Below are 21,450 nucleotides of genomic sequence, written 5' to 3' on the forward strand. Positions count from 1 at the left end.
CCCAGTCAAAGGAACAAACCAATAGTTCAAATGAGATACAGGAGCTGAAACAACTAATGCTGAATATACGAACAGAAATGGAAAACCTCTTCAAAAACGAAATCGATAAATTGAGGGAGGACATGAAGAAGACATGGGCTGAACATAAAGAAGCAATAGAAAAACTGAAAAACAAATCACAGAGCTTATGGAAGTGAAAGATAAAATAGAAAAGATGGAAAAAACAATGGATACCTACAATGGTAGATTTAAAGAGACAGAAGATAGAATTAGTGATTTGGAGGATACAACATCTGAATTCCAAAAAGAAACAGAAACTATCCGGAAAAGAATGGAAAAATTCGAACAGGGTATCAGGGAACTCAAGGACAATATGAACCGCACAAATATACGTGTTGTGGGTGTCCCAGAAGGAGAAGAGAAGGGAAAAGGAGGAGAAAAACTAATGGAAGAAATTATCACTGATAATTTCCCAACTCTTATGAAAGACCTAAAATTACAGATCCAAGAAGTGCAGCGCACCCCAAAGAGATTAGACCCAAATAGGCGTTCCCTAAGACACTTATTAGTTAGAATGTCAGAGGTGAAAGAGAAAGAGAGGATGTTGAAAGCAGCGAGAGAGAAGCAATCCATCACATACAAGGGAAACCCAATAAGACTATGTGTAGATTTCTCAGCAGAAACTATGGAAGCTAGAAGACAGTGGGATGATATATTTAAGTTACTAAAAGAGAAAAACTGCCAACCAAGACTCCTATATCCAGCAAAATTATCCTTCAAAAATGAGGGAGAAATTAAAACATTCTCAGACAAAAAGTCACTGAGAGAATTTGTGACCAAGAGACCAGCTCTGCAAGAAATACTAAAGGGAGCACTAGAGTCAGATACAAAAAGACAGAAGAGAGAGATATGGAGAAGAGTGTAGAAAGAAGGAAAGTCAGATATGATATATATAATACAAAAGACAAAGTGGTAGAGGAAAATATTATTCAAACAGTAATAACTCTAAATGTTAATGGACTGAATTCCCCAATCAAAAGACAAAGACTGGCAGAATGGATTAAAAAGCAGGATCCTTCTACATGCTGTCTACAGGAAACACATCTTAGACCCAAAGATAAATATAGGTTGAAAGTGAGAGGTTGGGAAAAGATATTTCATGCAAATAACAACCAGAAAAGAGCAGGAGTGGCTATACTAATATCCAACAAGTTAGACTTCAAATGTAAAACAGTTAAAAGAGACAAAGAAGGACACTATATACTAATAAAAGGAACAATTAAACAAGAAGACATAACAATCATAAATATTTATGCACCGAACCAGAATGCCCCAAAATACGTGAGGAATACACTGCAAACACTGAAAAGGGAAATAGACACATATACCATAATAGTTGGAGACTTCAATTCACCACTCTCATCAATGGACAGAACATCTAGACAGAGGATCAATAAAGAAATAGAGAATCTGAATATTAGTATAAATGAGCTAGACTTAACAGACATCTATAGGACACTACATTCCACAACAGCAGGATACACCTTTTTTTCAAGTGCTCATGGATCATTCTCAAAGATAGACCATATGCTGGGTCACAAAGCAAGTCTTAACAAATTTAAAAAGATTGAAATCATACGCAACACTTTCTCGGATCATAAAGGAATGAAGTTGGAAATCAATAATAGGCAGAATGCCAGAAAATTCACAAATACATGGAGGCTCAACAACACACTCTTAAACAACAAGTGGGTCAAAGAAGAAATTGCAAGAGAAATTACTAAATACCAAGAGGCGAATGAAAATGAAAACACAACATATCAAAACTTATGGGACACAGCAAAGGCAGTGCTAAGAGGGAAATTTATTCCCCTAAATGCCTTTATCAGAAAAGGAGAAAAGGCAAAAATGCAGGAATTAACTGTCCACTTGGAAGAACTGGAGAAAGAACAGCAAACTAATCCCAAAGGAAGCAAAAGGAAAGAAATAACAAAGATTAGAGCAGAAATAAATGAAATTGAAAACATGAAAACAATAGAGAAAATCAATAAGACCAGAAGTTGGTTCTATGAGAAAATCAATAAGATTGATGGGCCCTTAGCAAGATTGACAAAAAGAAGAAGAGAGAGGATGCAAATAAATAAGATCAGAAATGGAAGAGGAGACATAACTACTGACCTCACAGAAATAAAGGAGGCAATAACAGGATACTATGAACAACTTTACGCTAATAAATACAACAATTTAGATGAAATGGACGGGTTCCTGGAAAGACATGAACAACCAACTTTGACTCAAGAAGAAATAGATGACATCAACAAACCAATCACAAGTAAAGAAATTGAATTAGTCATTCAAAAGCTCCCTAAAAAAAAAGTCCAGGACCAGACGGCTTCACATGTGAATTCTATCAAACATTCCAGAAGGAATTAGTACCAACTCTCCTCAAACTCTTCAAAATAATTGAAGTGGAGGGAAAACTACCTAATTCATTCTATGAAGCCAACATCACCCTCATACCAAAACCAAGCAAAGATATTACAAAAAAAGAAAACTACAGACCAATCTCTCTAATGAATATAGATGCAAAAATCCTCAATAAAATTCTAGCAAATCGTATCCAACAACATATTAAAAGAATTATACATCATGACCAAGTAGGATTCATCCCAGGTATGCAAGGATGGGTCAACATAAGAAAATCAATTAATGTAATACACCATATCAACAAATCAAAGCAGAAAAATCACATGATCATCTCAATTGATGCAGAGAAGGCATGTGACAAGATTCAACATCCTTTCCTGTTGAAAACACTTCAAAAGATAGGAATACAAGGGAATTTCCTTAAAATGATAGAGGGAATATATGAAAAACCCACAGCTAATATCATCCTCAATGGGGGAAAATTGAAAACTTTCCCCCTAAGATCAGGAACAAGACAAGGATGTCCACTATCACCACTATTATTCAACATTGTGTTAGAAGTTCTAGCCAAAGCAATTAGACAAGAAAAAGAAATACAAGGCATCAAAATTGGAAAGGAAGAAGTAAAACTATCACTGTTTGCAGACGATATGATACTATATGTCGAAAACCCAGAAAAATCCACAACAAAACTACTAGAGCTAATAAATGAGTACAGCAAAGTAGCAGGTTACAAGATCAACATTCAAAAATCTGTAGCTTTTCTATACACTAGTAATGAACAAGCTGAGGGGTAAATCAAGAAACGAATCCCATTTACAATTGCAACTAAAAGAATAAAATACCTAGGAATAAATTTAACCAAAGTGACAAAAAACCTATATAAAGAAAACTACAAAAAACTGCTAAAAGAAATCACAGAAGACCTAAATAGATGGAAGGGCATACTGTGTTCATGGATAGGAAGACTAAATATAGTTAAGATGTCAATTCTACCTAAATTGATTTAGATTCAACGCAATACCAATCAAAATCCCAACAACGTATTTTTCAGAAATAGAAAAACCAATAAGCAAATTTATCTGGAAGGGCAGGGTGCCCCAAATTGCTAAAAGTATCTTGAGAAAAAAAAACGAAGCTGGAGGTCTCACACTGCCTGACTTTAAGGCATATTATGAAGCCACAGTGGTCAAAACAGCATGGTACTGGCATAAAGATAGATATATCGACCAATGGAATCGAACAGAGTCTTCAGATACAGACCCTCTCATCTATGGACATTTGATCTTTGATAAGGCAGTCAAGCCAACTCACCTGGGACAGAACAGTCTCTTCAATAAATGGTGCCTAGAGAACTGGATATCCATATACAAAAGAATGAAAGAGAACCCGTATCTCACACCCTATACAAAAGTTAACTCAAAATGGATCAAAGATCTAAATATTAGGTCTAAGACCATAAAACAGTTAGAGGAAAATGTAGGGAGATATCTCATGAATCTTACAATTGGAGGTGGTTTTATGGACCTTAAATCTAAAGCAAGAGCACTGAAGAAAGAAATAAATAAATGGGAGCTCCTCAAAATCAAACACTTTTGTGCATCAAAGAACTTCATCAACAAAGTAGAAAGACAGCCTACACAATAGGAGACAATATTTGGAAACGACATATCAGATAAAGGTCTAGTATCCAGAATTTATAAGGAGATTGTTCAACTCAACAACAAAAAGACAGTTAACCCAATTACAAAATGGGAAAAAGACTTGAACAGACACCTACCAGAAGAGGAAATACAAATGGCCAAAAGGCACATGAAGAGATGCTCAATGTCCCTGGCCATTAGAGAAATGCAAATCAAAACCACAATGAGATATCATCTCACACCCACCATAATGGCCATTATCAACAAAACAGAAAATGACAAGTGCTGGAGAGGATGTGGAGAAAGAGGCACACTTATTCACTGTTGGTGGGAATGTCAAATGGTGCAACCACTGTGGAAGGCAGTTTGGCGGTTCCTCAAAAAGCTGAATATAGAATTGCCATATGACCCAGCAATACCATTGCTAGGTATCTACTCAGAGGACTTAAGGGCAAAGACACAAACGGACACTTGCACACCAATGTTTATAGCAGCATTATTTACATTTGCAAAGAGATGGAAACAGCCAAAATGTCCATCAACAGAAGAGTGGCTAAAAAAACTGTGGTATATACATACGATGGAATATTATGCAGCTTTAAGACAGAATAAACTTAAGAAGCATGTAATAACATGGATGGACCTAGAGAACATTATGCTGAGTGTGATTAGCCAAAAACTAAAGGACAAATACTGTATGGTCCCACTGATGTGAACTGACATTAGAGAATAAACTTGGAATATGTCATTTGTAACAGAGACCATCAGGAGATAGAAATAGGGTAAGATAATGGGTAATTGGAGCTGAAGGGATACAGACTGTGCAACAAGACTGGATACAAAAACTCAGAAATGGACAGCACAATACTACCTAATTGTAATGTAATTAGGTTAAAACACTGAATGAAGCTGCATCTGAGGTATAGTTTTTTTTTCTTCTTTTTTCTTTTTTCTTTTTTTCTCTCTATTATCATTTTATTTCTTTTTCTGTTGTCTTTCTATTTCTTTTTCTAAATCGATGCAAATGTACTAAGAAACGATGAATATGCATCTATGTGATGATATTAAGAATTACTGATTGTATATGTAGAATGGAAATATTTCTACATGTTGTGTTAGTTAATTTTTTAAATTAATAATAAAAAAAAATCAAAACAGTGAGGGCGGGCCACGGTGGCTCAGCAGGCAAGAACACTTGCCTGCCATGCCAGAGGACCCAGGTTCGATTCCCGGTGCCTGCCCATGTGAAAAAAAAAAACCACAACAATGAATTGAGGGATGAAATAAAGTAGGCAATGAATGGGTGAGCAAAAAGAAGAAATCAAAAGTTTGAAACAACAAATCACATAACTTATGGGAATGAAAGGTATGGTAGAAGAGATCAACAAAAACAATGGAAAGGTACACTGTTAGATTTTAAGAGGCAAAAGAAAGGATTAGTGAATGGAGGATGGGACATCTGACATCCAACTAGCAAAATAAAATATAGAGAAAAGAATGGAAAAATATGAGCAGGGACTCAGGGAACAGAATGACAACACGAAACGTGTGAATATAGGTGTTGTGGGTGCCCCAAAAGGAGAAGAGAAGGGAAAAGGAGAAGAAAAAGTAATGGAGGAAATTATCACTGAAAACTTCCCAACTCTTATGAAAGACACAAAGTTACAGATCCAAGAAGTGCAGCGTACCCCAAACAGAATACATACAAACACACATACTCCAAGACACTTACTAATCAGAATGTCAGATGTCAAAGAGAGAGAGAAAATTTTGAAAACAAAAAGAGAAAAAAGCAATCCACCACATACAAGGGAAACCCAATAAAACTATGCGTACATTTCTCAGCAAAAATCATGGAGGCAAGAAGACTGTGGTTTAATATATTTAAGATTCTAAAAGAGAAAAACCGCCAACCAAGAATCGTATATTCAGCAAAACTCACTTTCAAAAATGAGGGGGAAATTAAAACATTTTCAGACAAAAAATCACTGAGAGAATTTGCCACCAAGAGACTGGCTCTTCAACACATACTAAAGGGAGTACTAGAGACACAAAGGAAAAGACAGCAGAGAGAGGTGTGGAGCAGAGTGTAGAAATGAAGTCTATCAGTAAGGTAAAAAAAAAGAAAAATTAGAAACAACATAAATCCAAAAGACAAAATAGTAGAAGAAACTACTGTCCTTACAGTAATAACAATAAATTTTAATGGATTAAACTTCCCAATCAAAAGACATAGACTGACAGAATGGATTAAAAAACAGGACCCATCTATATGCTGTCTACAAGAGAAGCATTTTAGACCCCAAGGATACATATAGGTTGAAAGTGAAAGGTTGGGAAAAGATATTTCATGCAAACAACAATCAGAAAAGTGCAGGAGTAGCTATACTAATATCCAACAAATTAGACTTCAAATGTGAAACAATTAAAAGAAACAAAGAAGGATACTATGTATTAATAAAAGGAGCAATTCAACAATAAGACATAACAATCATAAATATTTATGCACCAAGCCAGAGTGCTCCAAAATATATGAGGCAAACACTGAAAACTCTGAAAAGAGAAATAGACACATCTACAATAATAGTTGGAGATTTCAATTCCCTGCTCTCATCAATGGACAGAACATATAGACAGAGGATAAATAAAGAAACAGAATTTGAATAATACAATAAATGAACTAGACTTAAAATACATTTTTAGAACATTTCACCCCACAACAGCAGGATACAACTTTTTCTCAAGTGCTCACGGATCATTATCAAGGATAGGCCATATGCTGCGTCACAAAGCAAGTCTCAATAAATTTAAAAAGATTGAAATCATACAAAACACTTTCTTGGATGATAAAGGAATGAAGCTGGAAATCAATAATAGGCAGAGGGTCAGAAAATTCACAAATAAATGGAGGCTCAACAACACACTCTTAAAAAACCAGTAGGTCAAGGAAGAAATTACAAGAGAAATCAGTAAATATCTTGAGAAAAATGAAAATGAAAACACAACATATCAAAAATTATGGGATTCAGAAAGGCAGTGCTAAGAGGGAAATTTATTGCCTTAAATGCCTATATCAAAAAAAAAAAAGAGAAAAGAGCAAAAATCAAAACAGTAACTGTTCACTTCAGAACTAGAGAAAGAACAGCAAACTAATCCCAAAGCAAGCAAAAGGAAAGAAATAATGAAGATTAGAGGGGAAACAAATGAGATTGAGAACATGAAAACAATAGAGAAAATCAACTAAACCAGAAGCTGCTTCTATGAGAAAATCAATACAACTGATGGACCCTTGGCAAGGTTAACAAAAAGAAGAAGAGAGAGGATGTATATAAATAAAATAAAAAATGGAAGAGGACACATAACCACTGACCCCACAGATATAAAGGAGGTAATGAGAGGATAGTATGAACAACTTTGTGCTAACAAACTAGACAATGTAGATGAAACAGACAACTTCCTAGAAAGGCATGAACAACCAACATTGACTTGAGAAGAAACAGATGACCACAACAAACCAATAACAAGAAATTGAATTAGTCATTAAGAGGCTCCCAAAAGAGAAAAGTCCAGGACCAGATGGTTTCACATGTGAATTCTACCAAACATTCAAGAAAGAATTAGCACCAATCCTGCTCAAACTCTTCAAAAAAACTAAAGAGGAGGGAAGCCTACCTAACTCATTCTATGAAGCCAACATCACTCTCATACCAAAGCCAGACAAAGATACTACCTAAAAGAAAAATACAGACCAATCTCTCTGATGAACATAGAGGCAAAAATCCTCAACAATATTCTTGCAAATCGAATCCAACAGCACATTAAAAGAATTATACTGGCAGGTCACAGTGGCTCAGTGGCGGAGTTCTCACCTGCCATGCCAGAGACCCGGGTTCAATTCCCAGTGCCTGCCCATGAAAAAATAATAATAAAATAACAAAGATTTAAAAAAAAAAAAAAAAGAATTATACACCATGACCAAGTTGGATTCATCCCAGGTATGCAAGGATGGTTCAGCATAAGAAAATTAATTAATGTAATACACCATATCAACAAATTAAAGCAGAAAAACCACAAGATCATCTCGATTGATGCAGAAAAGGCATTTGACAAAATACAACATTCTTTCTTGCTGAAAACATTTCAAAGGATAGGTACAGAAGGGAACTTCCTCAACATGATAAAGGGAATATTTGAAAAACCCAGAGCTAACATCATCCTCAATGGGGAAAAAATGAAAACTTTCACCCTAAGATCAGGAATAAGACAAGAATGTCCACTGTCACCATTGTTATTCAACATTGTGTTGGATGTTCTAGCCAGAGCAATTAGACAAGAAAAATAAATACAAAGCATCCAAATTGGAAAGGAAGAAGTAAAACTCTCACTGTTTGCAGATGATATGATACTATATGTCAAAAACCCTAAAAAATCCACAGGAAAACAACCAAAGCTAATAAATGAGTACAGCAAAGTGGCAGGTTACAAGGTCAATACTCAAAAATCAGTTGTGTTTCTATATACTAGTATGAGCAATCTGAGGGGGAAATCAAGAAAAAAAAATCCCACTTACAATTGCAACCAGAAGAATAAAATATTCAGGAATAAACTTAACTAAGGATACAAAAGACTTATTATACAAAGAAAATTACAAGAAATTGTTAAAAGAAATAACAAAAGACCTAAATAAATGGAAATGCATACCGTGTTCATGGATTGGAAGGCTCAATATACTTAAGATGTCAATTCTACCTAAATTGATTTATACGTTCAATGCAATACCAATTGAAATCCCCAAAATTTAATTTTCGTAAATAGAAAAACCAATAACCAAATTTATTTGTAAGCACTCGGTGCCCCAAATAGCTAAAAATATCCTGAGAAAGAAAAATGAAGTTGGAGGCCTCACGCTACATGACTTTAAAGCTTATTATGAAGCTACAGTGGTCAAAACAGCATGGTACTGGCATAAAGACAGATATACTGACCAATGGAATGCAACAGAGTGTTCAGATACAGACCCTCTCATCTATGGACAATTGATCTTTGATAAGGCAGTCAAGTCAACTCACCTGGGACAGAACAGTCTCTTCAATAAATGGTGCCTAGAGAACTGGATATCCACATGCAAAAGAATGAAAGAGTATCCGTATTTCATACTCTGTACAAAAAATAACTCAAAATGAATCAAAGAGCTAAACATCAGATCTACTACCATAAAACTTTTAGAAGAAAATGTACGGAAATAACTTATAAATCTTATAACAGGAGGTGGTTTCCTAGATCTTACACCCAAAGCACTAGCACTGAAGAAAGAAACAGATAAATGGAACTCCTCAAAATTAAACACTTTTGTGCATCAAAGAACTTTGTCAGGAAAGTAAAAAGACAGCCTACACAATGGGAGACAATATTTGGAAACAATATATCAGATAAGGATCTAGTATCCAGAATATATAAAGAGACTGTTGAACTCATCAACAAAAGACAAACAACCCAATTACAAAACGGGCAAAAGACATGAACAGACAGTTTTCAGAAGAGGAAATACAAATGGCTAAAAGGTACATGAAATGATGCTCAACTTCCCTGGCTATTAGGGAAATGCAAATCAAAACCACAATCAGATATCATCTCACACCCACCAGAAAGGGTTTATCAATAAAACAGAAAATGACAAGTGCTGGAGAGGATGTGGAGAAAGAGGCACACTTATCCACTGTTGGTGGGAATGTAAAATGGTACACCCGCTGTGGAAGGCAGTTTGGCAATTCCTCAGGAAGCTAAGTATAGAACTGCCATATGATCCAGCAATAATATTGCTAGGTATCTATTCAGAGGACTTGACGGCAAGAACACAAATGGACATTTGCACACCAATGTTCAAAGCAGCATTATTTACAATTGCCAAGAGATGAAAACAACCCAAATGTCCATCAACAGAAAAGTGGCTAAACAAGCTGTGGTATATACATACAAAAGAATATTATGCAGCTTTAAGGCAGAATAAGGTCATGAAGCATGTAACAATATGGATGGGCCTTGAGGACATTATGCCAAGTGAGATTAGCCAGAAATGAAAGGACAAATACTGTATGATCTCACTGATTTGAAGTAACATTAATGAATGAACTTGGAGAATTTCGGTTAAGAACAGAGGCCATCAGGAGATAGAAATAAGGTAGATATTAAGTAATTGGAGCTGAAGGGATACAGATTATGCAACAGGACTGAGTGTAAAAATTCAGAAATGGGTAGCACAATACTTCCTAATTGTAGCACAATAATGTTAGTACACTAAATGAAGCTGAATATGAGAAGGATAGAGGGAGGAGGTCTGGGGGCACAAATGAAACCAGAAGTAAATACAGATAATAAAGATGGTATAATCTAGGAATGCCTACATTGTACAATGATAGTGACTAAATGTACAAATTTAAAAATGTTTTTGCATGTGGAAGAACAAAGGAATGTCAATATTGCAGGCTGAAAAAAGATGGTAATTCATATTTTAAAACTTTAAATTATATGTGAGACGAAAGTAAAAAATGTTTATTTGGTACACAATTTATATTTTGACTAGTGCATTTCCTAATATAACTTATATGGACAGTTTAATTGAACATCATAAGTACATGCATCTTTGAGTAGGGCATGAGATTTTGTAGGTTTATATAGAGTGCTGCTCCAATAAATTCCAGAGTGATTTGAACAGTGAATAAAAAAGTATTTCCAAAGTCTCCTTGGGGAATGGTAAGAAAGGGGGAAAATCAACTTTCCCATTTGAAGAATCCTTGATATGTTTGCAAGCATTGGGGAGAACCAAATCAATAGACCAAGCCCTCAATCTTGGAGTTTGTTCATGTGAAACTTATTCCCACAAAGGATAGGCTAACCCTACTTAAAATTAGGCCTAAGAGTCACTCCCAGAGAACCTCTTTTGATGCTCAGATATGGTCTAGCTCTCTCTTGGCCAACACCACAAGCAAACTCACTACCCTACCCCCCTCTACCTGGACATGACTCCCAGGGGTGTAAACCTCCCTGGCAACGTGGGACAGAAATCCTAGAATGAGCTGGGACTCAGCATCAAGGGATTGGGAAAACCTTCTCAATTGAAAGGGGAAAGGGAAAAATTAGACAAAATAAAGTGTCAGTGGCTGAGAGATTTCAAACAGAGTCAACAGGTTATCATGGAGGTTATTCTTACGCATCTTATAGATATCCTCTTTTTTTAATTTAAGGTGTATTAGAGAGTTTAGAGGGAAGTGCCTGAAACTGTAGAGCTGTGTTCTAGTAGCCATGTTTCTTGAAGATGACTGTATAATGATATCGTTTTTGCAATGTGACTATGTGATTGTGAAAACCTTGTGTCTGACGTGCCTTCTGTGATATTGACAGATGAGTAAAAATTATGGATTAACAATAAAATAAATAATAAGGGGAACAAATACTAAAATAAATCGAGTACACTGAAAAAATAGTGAACAATAAAAGGGAGTGGTAAGGGGTATAGAAAAAAAATAGGGGAACTAAGGTTAAAATCTACTGAATAGATGGAAATACTAGTGGTCAATGAGAGGGAGAGGTAAGGGGTATGGTATGTGTGAGTTTTTTCTTTTTATTTATTTTTTCTGGAGTGATACGAAAGTTCTAAAAAATGATCATGGTGATGAATATACCACTATGTGATGATATTGTGAGCCACTAATTGTACACCATACAAGGAATGTTTGTGTGTTAAGAATGTTCCTGTTTGTATGTTGTTTTGGTTTGATAATACAAAATAAATTATAGTTAAAAAAAAGAATAAAAAAAAATATTTACTTCTTCTAGCCTCCTATATTCTGGAGCAGCTAGAAGGAAAAATCTGAGAAGATCATATGGTAGCCCATGACAATATCTGGGATCTATCTTGTACCTATTTCTTAAAGAGTGATTTGAAAACTATTGCTTTTTTCTTTCTTTGCTTTGTATATATGTTATATTATACAATTAAAAAATTAGGGGAAAAAAAAGAGTGGGAGAAAGATCAAAGGTGATGAATGAGTTATACAGAGAACGTCGGGTTTAACAAATGGGTATGAGTGCTGAATCACTATACTGATATGCTTTTAGTTCCAGTACCTTAGAGCAGCTAAAAATAAAAACCTAAATTTTGGAATTATAACCCATATCAAACTCTGAAATCTGTTCTAATTGTTGAGATATACTTTGAAATTTATTGCTTCTTTTTTGTATATATGTTATTTTTCTGAAAAAAAAAGAGAAAGAGGAGTATAACAGAGAAGATAGGACTTAACAAATGCTTATGATTGCTGAATCATTATACTGGTATTTCTTTTGGTCTCCAGTTTCTTGGAGCAGCTAGAAGAAACAATGAAAAATTGTGGAACTGTAACCCATAACGCTGAAATGTGTTCTATAACTACTTATTAAAATGTACTTGGAAATTTGTTTGTATATATACTATATTTCACAATTTTAAAAACATCAAAAAAAAAAAAAAGCAATCTAGCTTTCTCCCGACCCAGTCTAGGCAAGACGGCTCCGGCACAGAAGGATGGCGAGAAGAAAAAGGGTTGTTCTGACATCAATGAAGTGGTGACCAGGGAGTACATCATCAACATTCACAAATGCAACCATGGAGTGGGTTTCAAGAAATACTCCCCTTGAGCACTCAAAACAATCCAGAAAGCTGCCATGAAGGCCATGGGAACCCTAGATGTGCACACTGACATGAGGTTCAACAAGGCTGTCTAGGCCAAGGGAATAAGGAGCATCCCATATCATATACGTGTATGGTTATCCAGAATATGTAATGAGGATGAAGATTTTCCAAACAAGCTCTATACACTGGTTACCTGTGTACCTGTCTCCACTTCCAAAACCTACAGACAGTCAATGTGGATGAAAACTAACAACTGATAACCAAATAAAATTATAACTCCAAAAAAAAGATAATACAGGTTTATTATTGTATAGTGATATTGCTTTTACAGTGACTGTATGATTGTGAAAACCTTGTGTGTGATGCTCTTTTTATCCAGGGTATGGACAAATGAGTAAAACAATAAGGATAATAATAAATACATAAATAATGGGGGGGGGTAAAGGGTAAAAAATGGGGTAGACTGAAATACTGGTGGTTAATGAGAGGGAGGGGCAAGGGGTATGGAATATATGAGTTTTTTCTTTTTTATTTCTTTCTCTGGAGTGAAGCAAATGTTCTAAAACTGATCATGGTGTTGAATACACAACTATGTGAGGAGAATGTGAGCCACTGTACACCATGTATGGACTGTAATATGTGAAGATTTCTCAATAAAACTATTTTCTAAAGTAATCTAGGTTTATTATAGAGCAGTAACAGAGGCTGCCTAAAGATTTCATTAATTTATCTGATGTCAAAACCAAATTAAAACTTCCAATGTGAGCCAAAACATAAGTAAACAATTCATTGTATCTCTCCCAGTGATTCAACTAAAAATTTGAATAAAACATAAAAAGCATCTTGGCAAAAATTTTTACAGATATAGACAACCTTATTCAAAAGTTTTAAGCAAAGGCAAAAGAAGTAGAATAGTTCAAACAACTTTGATAAAGAAGAAAAAATGGGGGAAATTGCTCTACCCAATTTTAAGACTTTGTATAATGCTACAATAATTAAGGCCATGTGGTCTTGGCAGAAGAAGAGACACAAAAATTAGTGGAACAGAACAAACTCTCACAAGTATGGCCAACATATTTTTGACAAAGATGCAAAAGCAACTCAATGGGGTAACAAATGGACATCCACAGGCAACACTGAGCCTTGAAACCTTGAATAGGGCATGAGATTTTGTAGGTTTGTCCAGAGTGACGTCCTGATAAATCCCAGAGTGATTTGAACAGTGAATAAAAAAAGGATTTGCAAAGTCCCCTTGGGGGAATGGCAAGAAAGTGGGAAAATTCAACTTCCCCAAGTGGAGAATTCTTGATATTCTCACAAGCAGTGGGGACAATAAAAGCAATAAGCTCAGCCCTCAATCTTGGGGTTTGTTCACATGAAACTTATCCCTGCAAAGGATAGGCTAAGCCTACTTAAAATTAGGCCCAAGAGTCACCCCGAAGAGAACCTCTTTTGTTGCTCAGATGTGGCCTCTCTCTCAGCCAACATGACAAACAAACTCACCACCCTCCCCACATCTAACAGGGACATGACTCCCAAGGTGTAAACCTTCCTGGGAACATGGAACAGAAATCCTAGAATGAGCTGGGACTCAGCATCAAGGGATTGAGAAAACCTTCTAGACCAAAAGGGGGAAGAGAGAAATGAGACAAAATAAAGTGTCAGTGGCTGAGAGATTTCAAACAGAGTCAAAAGGTTATCTTGGAGGTTATTCCTACGTATTATGTAGATATCACTTTTTTATACTGGAGAGGCTGGAGGGAAGTGCCTGAAAATGTAGAGCTGTGTTCCAGTAGCCATGTTTCTTGAAGATAATTATATAATGATACACCTTTCACAATGTGACTGTGTGATTGTGAAAACCTTGTGTCTGATGCTCCTTTTATCTGAAGTATAGACAGATAAGTAAAACATAGGGATTAAAAATAAATAATAATGGGGGAACAAATATTAAAATAAATTTAGTAGACTGAAATGCTAGTGATCAATGAAAGGGAGTGATAAGGAGTACAGAAAAAAATAGAGGAAACAAAGGCTAAAATATATTAGGTAGATGGACATACTAGCAATCAATGAGGGAGGGTAAGGGATATGGTATGTATGAGTTTTTTTTTTTCTTTTTATTTCTTTTTCTGAATTGTTGCAAATGTTCTAAGAAATTATGGTAATGAGCATACAGCTATATGATGATATTGTGAGTTATTGGTTATATACCAAAAACGGAATGATTACATGGTAAGAATGTTTGTTTTTGTATGTTGTTATGTTTAAAAAAATTTTTTTTAATTTAAAAGAAAAGAGCCTTGACTTATACCTCATACCTTATACAAAACAAGTCAAAATGGATCATAGATATAAATGTAAAACATAAAAATATAAAACATTTAGAAGAAAATCTTTTCAGGATCTAGGGTTAGATAAAGAATTCTTAGATACAACACCAAAAGCAGACCCATAAAAGAAAAAAAAGATCATGAATTGGCTTCAGCTGTCTTAAGAAAAAACCTCTTACGAGGATGAAAATACAAGGTATACAGACAGGCAGAAAATATCTGCAAACCACATATCTGACAGAGAATTCCCACCGATAGTATATAAAGTGTTCTCAAAATTCAAAGAGTAAAAATCCAATTAGAAAATGGGGAAATAACAGATCTATGGATGGCAAGTAAGAATATGAAAAAATGTTCAATATAATCAGCCACTGGAGAAATATAAATTAAAACCATAGTGAGCTACCACTACTCACCTATTAAAATTGCAAAAACTGAAACCCTAGTAAACAAAGGGTTGTGAGGATGCAGAACAAATGGAGTGTACATGCACCACTGGTGGTGACACAACATGGTACATTTGCTCTGACAGTTTCTTATAAAACTAAACATGTAATCAACATACAATCCAACAATCATATCCAGAGAAATGGAAATTTATGCCCAAACGAAACCTGTCCATGAATGTTCGTAGCAGCTTTATTTGCAATATCTAAAAACTAGAAACCACACAAATGCACTTCAATAGGTGAATGGCTAAACCACCATGGTCCATTCATGCTGTGGAATACTTTGCAGCAATAAAAAGGCACAAACTATTGGTAACACAAGAACTTGTATGGCTCTCAGCAGCACCATGCTGAGTGAAGAGAAAGTCAATTTCAAAAGGTTTTCTAGTCCATTTTCCTAACATTCTTAAAATGACAAAATTACAGAGATGGGGAACCTATTAGTCCCCATCCAACTACTATTAGCCAACCAGTTTAGGAACAGGATGGGAGTCACATGAGGGAATTAGTTCCCTTACAGTGATGGAATACTCTATACATGTGATAAAACTGCCCAGAACTACACACACACACACATGCACACATACACAAGTGCAAGTAAAAACTGTAGAAATCTGAGTAAGATCTATATATTCTACCAATGTAGTATTCACGGTTTTGATACTGTACTAACAGTAATATAAGATGGTACATGGGGATCGCTCTGTACCATTCTTGTACTTATGAATCTGTAATTACTTTAAAAAATCAAAAGTTAAGAGAAATTAAAAAATAAAACCATGTGGTAATACTGTGAGCCACTGACTGTATATTTTGGATGAATTTTAGAGTGTATAAACACATTTAAATAAAACTGCATTAAGGGTGGGCCACAGTGGCTTAGCAGGCAGAGTTCTCGCCTGCCAGGCTAGAGACCTGGGTTCAATTCCTGGTGCCTGCCACAGAAAACAAACAAACAAACAAACAAATAAAGTAAAATACAAAATACAAAAAAAAAATAAAGTAAAATATAAAAAAGCAACAAATTGAGAACTCTGAAAAGTAAACAGCAGCACGCAGATTTGAGGAGAAGCCAATACTTGAAGACTGACTTGCAATGGAGGTGAATTTCCTGGTGTTTCTCCCTCTTTTTCCTACTTTTGACCTATGGGAAGCCACAGGTGCAGAACTGTGCAAGAGGTGGAGAGCAGAAATCCCAACAGAAAACTACTTCTGACCAGAGGACCAGAAAAGGAGGCCCTTACAAGCTTAAGAGTAGGGTAGGACACTAGTTTATTGTTCTTTTCTTCTTGGCCTTTTCTCCCAAGCCTGCTGCAGTCACAGAGCTGCAGTGCTGCCATAGCGGTGAAGATGGCACACAGAATACACCAGAAAACCCAAGAAACAAGCACTGTCACTATAGACAGAGGGACTAAAATGAAGGGGACCCTGAGCTCAGGAGCGCTCCCACTATTCTCTAGCCCTCTTTTCTCTAGCACTTTCCCTTGCAGCTATTCCTCCAATGTGAGAAAGTGGTTGCTGCACAGGGCACTACAACTCTGAACCACTCCCATCTTTCTGAGTGGAAGGATTAGGAAAAGGGCCTCCAGAGAGCCAGAGCATTGGAGGAAACCCCCCAGAGGACAGAACAGGGAATGGGGTCTCCTAATTCTGTGTATGAACCAACACGTCCTTGAGCGGCTCAAGCACAGAGTGGACCCCACACACACAACAAAGGCTTTGAAAGCTGAGGCCATGATATCATCACAGCCCAAATCCAGACCAACAAACCAAGTGGAGCATGTAAGGGGAAAAGTCAAAGCAGAACAACAAAGACTCTGAAAACTGAACCAACTTTGGAACCACTACCCTCAGAAAATGAGCAAGCACTTGCTGACTGAACCAAACCTCGTTGATTTCTACTAAAACAAAAAACCCCAACATTCTCCACGTGATTTTAACAGGACCTAGAGTCTCTCATTACCAAAATGTCCAGGACATAATGCAAAACCTCTCAACAAACAAGGAATCAGGAAAATGTGGCCACCTCTCCAGTGAAAAGACAAGGCACAGATCCCAATTCCAAACCACTCCCGCTTCTAGAATCATCAAAGCTGCCATACACTGCCCCCAGTGACCGCGACACTCTTGCAAATGTGACTATACAGAGGGGATGAATTATCATGCGTCCTGCTTGTGGTTGACTGTTCACTTGTCAAAACTCAGAACCACATGCCAAAAAGAGTGAATTTAGACATAGGTAAGTTAAACTTAATTAAAACAACAATAAACAACTTAAAGAAGGAAGGAAAAATTAAACATGTATGTAATCATAAAATGCTATCAGTCAGACCCACAATTTATGCCATGTTTCTCTATGTCATTAACTATACTGTGTTTTGCTATGAGGTAAAGTTGCATTACCTAATTAAAATCAAAACCAGGTCTCACATGAAATCTTTTCTCAGTGTAACTGGATAAAAGCCCAGAGACTGTCCATAAATTCCACATCATCAGCCAGCAATCCTCTGCATCAATGTAATGTCCAAGTTGATGTAATTTACAGTTAAACTTAGTCATCCTCAGAAGTTGTCTAAAACCCACAGTCTGTGTCACTGTGTGATAGTTGAAATGGCACACACATTTATGGGAGAACAAAGAAACTAATTTACAATGTCTAAACATGGACCTCTGCCTCATTTCCCCCTGAAAAAGGAATACTACCATTCCTGTACATTGTCCTTAGCTTGCTCGATATGGAGTTAAATGAACGGCTATGCAAGACAGTTGTTAAAAGCAAATCCAACTGAAAACTTAGAAAGAAAATTCTTATTTTAGGATTTGCACTCTATTACATGAGAAAGCCACAAAATCCAAATCTAAAGTAACAACATTTAACAACATAGCAAACCAACCATTCACATACATCCAAGCATACAATGAAAATTCTCTTTTTCTTCCCCTTTAAAGTTCTTGAAACCAGAAAAATTGGCCTAGATGGACAAATATGCAAATGATGTCAAAGAGAGTTTCTGGTTACCATTATTTCAGGATTTTCCATATTCTGCCACAAAACTAAACAAAAGCAGCATCTAGTCTGGAAAATTCAATTTCTGCAAGGGAAAGCTAAAGCCTTCAGCTCCCTCCGCTAATTAACCTTAAAGGCAAATATCTAATTAAAGCTAAATAAGCTGCTTCTGACTAAAAACATTTAAAATCCTGATAATAAGCCTCTGAATTCATTAACTAAAAGATGCCGCTGACCCCCACCCCAGTCACACGCAGCGCCCCCATCTCCAGAGCACAGGCAGCACGCTAATTACAAACCTGGTCGTCAGAAAGGTAGGAGGCATCTATTTGTAACCCCTTTTTGTGACTCAGGGGAAACTGAGTCAGCAGGAGCTAAAATAAACTGGCTGGGGTCACATGGTAAGTCATATAAGAAAGGCACCTTCTGTTTCTAGATCTACTCCCAGCCAATCCTGACTCCCCGGAGCCATATCATCAGCCATCTGTCTTTCTCACCTTGCCAAGAGCTACCAATGACTAGCAGAATAGCTTCCAGAAGCACCACTGCTGCATGGAGCTGTCGCAGCTGCCCTTCAAGTCCGCTCCATGAGAGCAGACATAAAAGGTACTGAGAGGCGCCCTCCCTCCCCTGTTGGGGCAGGGGTGGCCGGACGCTGCACAGGGATCCTGGATGCTCACCACAGCTGCCAGGTCTGCTTTTAAGGCCTGAGGGCCCTCAGGGCTTGCCCCATGCTCGAGGACTGAGATCAGTAAACCACGAGCCACATGTCAAAGCTGGCCCTGCGCCTGTTCTTGAAATAAAGTGTGATGCACCTAGGTGCTGTTGGTAGCTGTTATAACACTACATCAGCAGAGGGGTCTCTACTACCACAGAGACCCCATGACCTACAAAGCCTCAAATGTTTTCCACCTGGCACTTATACAGAAAAACTTTGCTGATCCCTGGCTTTAGGGCATAAAAACAGATAAGATGAACTAATCCTCTCTAGATCTTAAAAGGCCAGGTTCTCATCAGGGTGATAATGCAATATGGGGCAAATTTGAGAAGCTAAGTCCAGCTGAAATCTTTCACTGACAGTAATTTTCTTTTAAGATGGTAAAAATGACACAAATTGTCATTTCATTTTTAAATGAAATTTCATATTTTGTCAAAATAAATCATCCTTAAGAAGTGAGAATGGAATAATGTCATGCAAGAAACCATGGTGCTCAGAGACCTCAGGTCTTTATCAGAGCACATCTTACAGAAGACCAGAGAGATGTCCCCAGGTCACACAAGGAGTTAACAACAAAAAACTTGGAATGACTTCCTGCTTCTCATGTAAATATTTTCTCCAATATAACATTTCTATTCCAACCAAAAGTATTTTGTAAATAATGTTTCAAGTTTCCAACTGTCAAGTCAAAAAGACACTGCCCATTCAATGCACCCTTTCTAGTGTTGAGATAGTAAATGTCCTTTCCCAAACTACTGTACCAGGAGCTGTACTTTTTATCCAATTCTGCTTTCTACAATGAACCTAAGCAGAAAATCCATGATGAACGGGCTAATGGGCTTCAAAACACCAACTTCTCTACGCTCTTCAGTGTTGGTAATGCCAGATACATCTGTCAGTTACAATAAAATAACTGAAAGCAAAACTAAAATAAGGTACTGACAAACCTGAAATGCTACAAAATAATACAAGTAACTCACCTTCAATAAGAAGGAAGCTCTCTTTACCTAAACATACAAAGCCTGAGGGCAGAGTACATTCTCCCAGTGAAAAGAAAGCCATCTGCAATGGCCTGACGTGCAAGGTGCGTCACTTCCAGTAAAGGTGACGCAACTGAACTACCTTATGCTTCATCTTAAAAGGAAACAAAACTTGTATCCTAGAAGTAACAAAGAACAGATTCACCCTGTATTTCAAAACAAATCAGCAATAAAAATAAACAAGAAAAAAAGATTGTGGCATTCACTGCCCAGAGAACATGCAACCTAAATTGACCAAAATGTGATGTAGCCCAATGAGCCCATGAAGTCATTCTAAGGAACAATGAACAATAAAATTCTTAAATGCCCTAGGGATTTTAGAAACTTCACTGATTTCTGTTAAAATCTAGAAATAATGAGGACTTTAACACAAGCAATTCGAATATTAGCTAGGATTTGCCTTCAAGGCATACTTCCCTCTTCAAGATATTTGTTAACCAATTTCCTAAACACATGTTATATTCTTAATTGTAACTCTCCTAATTAGGATTACTAAACTTTTGTTTGGAAACAATTAAAAAATCTAATTGTGTTTGAAGATTTATTTTCAGATGGCAATAAATTGGTCTTTATGTGAAGAATACATCGGGCCGCCCAAATGCACGGTAAAATACAAAGTATACTTAAAAAAAAAAATACAACCATGAGTCAGAAAGTGAGTATCTGCAACTCATCCACTCAGTCTGACAGCATTTACTGAGCCGTTCTGTATGCCAGGTCTCGAGGACACAGGACAGAAGAAACACTGTCTGTGTCATGCAGGCATCCACAGTGGGTGGGAGGGAGACGGCAGTGTCCTGTCAGACCCACACGATGGGTGCTTTTATAGTTTTCTCTTCAAACTCACTTCCCTAAACTTAGTTCTATAAGGCTGCCATTGTCTGAGGACATTTTGTAGAAACTTTTCTAGAATCATCTTCAAAAACTGCACTCTTGAGCTTAACCCGTCCTGAGAAAGTTCTCCCTTTGGAAATGTACATTTGTGGAAGTAGCCTGCTTATCCTGACAAGGAATCATCATTCAAGGATGATGAGGTCTGCAGGTAGAGCCAAAAGTCGTTTAGAGCTAAGGCTGTTCAATAAAGAGGTGATAAAATTTAATAACGCTAGTCTGCCTCACAAAGTATTAACTAGTTTTCCTGCAGAGCTCACAATTAGTTCAGCAA

General features: G+C 36.6%; 1 protein-coding gene and 1 pseudogene across 5 annotated transcripts in view; one reads left to right on the forward strand and one right to left on the reverse strand.

Annotated features, from left to right (window-relative positions):
- The window catches only part of HSF2BP (heat shock transcription factor 2 binding protein), a 245,728-nt gene that overhangs the window by 87,621 nt on the left and 136,657 nt on the right, over window positions 1-21,450 (reverse strand). The gene's annotated exons all lie outside the window — the stretch shown is intronic.
- LOC143648872 (large ribosomal subunit protein eL31 pseudogene) lies at window positions 12,513-12,988 on the forward strand (annotated as a pseudogene).

The sequence above is a fragment of the Tamandua tetradactyla genome, chromosome 10, assembly GCF_023851605.1.
Source record: "Tamandua tetradactyla isolate mTamTet1 chromosome 10, mTamTet1.pri, whole genome shotgun sequence".
Taxonomy (NCBI): Eukaryota; Metazoa; Chordata; class Mammalia; order Pilosa; family Myrmecophagidae; genus Tamandua; species Tamandua tetradactyla.